A 4108-nucleotide genomic window follows, 5' to 3' on the forward strand; every position below is an offset into this window, starting at 1 on the left:
AAAAACAAGACAAAGTACTTACCCAGTCTTCTTTTTTCTTGCTGTTCATTGTCAATGAAACTTAACCCTGCTTTTTTAGTACTAATGGTAGTAATGAACTAAATAATTTTTATTTAATTAAAAAATGCTCCAAATAACAGACTAATAACATGCAAAAAGTATACAATCTCCTCTAACTCTCAACATTTTTCTGGCTTTCTAATTATGTGACAAGAGCTGTTACAAGTCATCCAAGTTAGTATTAGTTTCCCACAAGAATGAACCATGTATTGTAAGTGAAATTGATGCTTATCTGTTCAGAACACAACATTACACAATATGCCATTTGATAGATGAAAATCTTGACTTTCTATTAGTTAAAAGTAATATGTAATTAAATGTCCGAGAGAACTATTAACAAATGTTGAAAGAAATGATGTGACAGGAGGGGTCTGATTTTCTATTTGATAGCTCTGTAACCAAACAAAATTGAAGGCAATAAAAATTATGGTTTGTCTGAACAATGATGATTTTAGAGTGAGTAATTTACATTTAATTTCGTAGTTACTGTAGGGGTGGTGGATAAAATAGGGAAGAGAAAATACCTACAGAAAATGTGTCACACTATGGGAAATTCAGGATTTTTTAAAATATTACCTTGTATGATTAAGAAGTTAAAACTTGCATATTATTTAAATATGGATTATTAGCCAAGATATTATGCTATACTAATTGGTATAACATAAACAAAAAGTAGTTTAATAAAATTTTGAATGTAAAACCTTGTGTCATGCACAGTAAAGAATACTCATGGCTATAGGATTAAGAACTGATATGACTAACCAGTAAAAGACAAAAGTTCTTGAAGTGAAAGAGTTCTATGTATCATACAAGCATTCATTTGAGTAAGAGGCTACTGTTATCTCTTAAACCAATACAGTTGCATGTATTACATTAACACATGTAGCGAATAAGAGATTATTGTTAATTCTTGAACCAAGTGAATTACACTTTTTCATGAAACTTGTTTCTCTCACTTACCGGAGGATAGGATCTTGCTGGCTGATATTGATTTTTATCTAAACTAAACTGATCTTCTGTTGTCTTCCTATATACTGGGTTATCAAAATTCATGCCTGCCACATTTCTTCGGATGCACTGTTTGTATACGAAGAATACAACCTACAAGAATTATACAACAAGTTATTTTAAAAAAGCAGTATCACAATAAAAGACAGTAACTTTTCTGAACCAAAAATTCTTTTTTTAACAAGTTTTTCTTATCTTGTTACAACTTATACTTAAAAGATTGTTGCTCACCAGTGTTATCAGAATAACCAGTCCTCCAAGAATACCAATGATGATCCCTGCTACTCTCCCAGTATCAGGTTTTGTAGATACTCTGTCATCTACATCTCCATACAAAATGGCAATACTATCATTTCTGAAGTCTTCTGAGGTGGAATTTGTTGTAACATTTGGCTGGTCAGCTCTTTGTGCTTTGGTAGTCATTATAGGAACAGCTATGTTGAACAAAAGATTTTCTTACTGGTTACAAATCTACAGTTATGATATATTATTCCTAGCAGTTTAGTAAACTGTACTTGAACACTTGTAACAAAACTAGCATGTTCAGAAACTGAAATCTTAGTAACCGTAACAAAATTACTGGTTAACATGGAAACCCAAATTAAACTGCAGTTTGTATTTTTTCTATTTATATAAACTTGAGATCTGCTGAAGAGCTTTTCACTAAAATTTATGAAAGACTGATTTTCATAACTTGACCTGTAATAAAGTACCAGGAAAGAATTTGAGTTTAACTTCATGTTTTTAACATCATCCTTTGTGCAGGATCTTCATGAATGGCATAAAAATAATAAAATCTTTAATTATTTGCTTAATTTTATGAAATACAGAAATATAGTATGATTTGATTCCAATCTCACAGTTAAAAAAATACATGGTCATGGTAGATTTATCTCTTATAAAAACAAAATGTCCAAATTCTGGGTACACATTAATACTCTGACAATAATGTTGGTTTATAAATCTTTTTTTCAACTTAAAATCTTATACTATCATTACTATTAACCTAACTGTGACCTCAACACTTGGCAAGTTGACAATAATTTTATTCTGTGTTTATAGTAGGTGTGGTTATAATTACCTGGGGTAGATGCTGGTTGAGAAGCAGTGGTTGTGCTAGTGCTGCTAACAGTTGTCAGGGCTGTAAGAAAGACAGTTTTTTTGATAAGCAACAAGCTTTTTAAACAGATGTCAACAAGTAGTCCACCATATTAAAGGGAAGAAGAAAGCAGCATGGGTTAGTATATTCACTTTGCTCACCTTTATATATTATTATTATTGTGGTGGTAGTTGTACTTTTATAACAACTTTGTATCACATATTCTTGGTTTCATTAATCCTACAAACTTTGCTCTCAAACATATTCTTACTTCAAAATAACTACACTTTTCAGCATTGAAGTTGGGTAAAAACATTTTGGGGGGTTAATGCCCTTTTTTAATTAACCTTTTAGTAGCCTAAATTAATTTAAGTTTGCAAATAATAATATGGCATTGTACCTAACTTATTATTCAATACCAACTGTTTAATGATATAACATTTCATTTCATAAAAGGTAAAACTGCAAATATAATGCATGATATGATGAAAAGAAATATGTACTATTGCATATAAGAAATATTTATACAAATCATCTACTTTCTGGAATAACTTTTAATATTTCCAAAAAATTAACCATTAAATTTTTAAGACAGAAACTTCACTATCATATTTACACCGTAAAGTGTAATTAACAGAAATGATGTGTATCTGTAAAAATGTTTAAAAGAGTTTTCATTAGTGCCACAGAACTCACTGTAACAAAACCCATTTACTTCAAGTAATAAAACTGTATTATCTAAGGTTTTTAAAACGCTAACCTAGAATGTTAGTATTGCATGACACTCAAACACAGTAATAAAGCCTACTTTAAGAAGTAATTAAAATAAACCACCTGAAGTGACACACGTTCTCATGTCTTCTTGGAGTTCCATGCCATCAGGACAAGCACATCGAAACTTGGCAGAAGTCATGGTAATGTTTGGCGAGGGTAAACATAGATGAGAGCAGTAACCATTCTGAGCACCACAGTGGTTTTCCCCTGGAATTTAGACGAATGCGTTACTAGTAAATGTGAAATCTGTAAACATATATATCACCACACTAGAGCTTCAAGTCAACTTTACTCACCACTGGGCTGTTTGTACTTGTGGTATATGTGAATGTCCATAGGAGAGTACACACCAGAAGCTACGTTATCCAGCTCTTCACCAGTAAACTTGTTTACCTTATGGATTGCCTCCGATTCCCAATCAGACCAATATATCCAGTCCTACAAGTCAAGACCAAAGAAAGAGCAATAGTTGAAAAAAGACAAGACCAAGAGAAATTTAATAGCTTAACTTCCATTAAGATAATCCCAGCATGAGTCTTAATATAAAAACAAAATAACCAACTTACTTCAAAAACATCAACAGAGAAGGGATGTTTCAGGATGTGTGGAGAAGAGAGAACTACTCGTTGATTATCGCCATTGTAGTCGGCACTGCTAAGCAGGTGAAGTTTGGCATCAACCCAGAATATCTTTCTCGATACCAGATCTGCCAAATGATTTCACATAATTAATACACCTCGATACCAGATCCGCCAAATGATTTCACATAATTAATACACCTCGATACCAGATCCGCCAAATGATTTCACATAATTAATACACCTCGATACCAGATCCGCCAAATGATTTCACATAATTAATACACCTCGATACTAGATCCGCCAAATGATTTCACATAATTAATACACCTCGATGCTAGATCCGCCAAATGATTTCACATAATTAATACACCTCGATACAGATCCGCCAAATGATTTCACATAATTAATACACCACGATACCAGATCCGCCAAATGATTTCACATAATTAATACACCACGATACCAGATCTGCCAAATGATTTCACATAATTAATACACCACGATACCAGATCTGCCAAATGATTTCACATAATTAATACACCACGATACCAGATCTGCCAAATGATTTCACATAACTTTCTCGATT

General features: G+C 32.3%; 1 pseudogene; it reads right to left on the reverse strand.

Annotated features, from left to right (window-relative positions):
- Positions 1-4108, reverse strand: part of LOC106471100 — a 24681-nt pseudogene that overhangs the window by 4214 nt on the left and 16359 nt on the right.

Source organism: Limulus polyphemus, unplaced genomic scaffold (genome assembly GCF_000517525.1).
Source record: "Limulus polyphemus unplaced genomic scaffold, Limulus_polyphemus-2.1.2 Scaffold4410, whole genome shotgun sequence".
In the NCBI taxonomy this organism is placed as follows: Eukaryota; Metazoa; Arthropoda; class Merostomata; order Xiphosura; family Limulidae; genus Limulus; species Limulus polyphemus.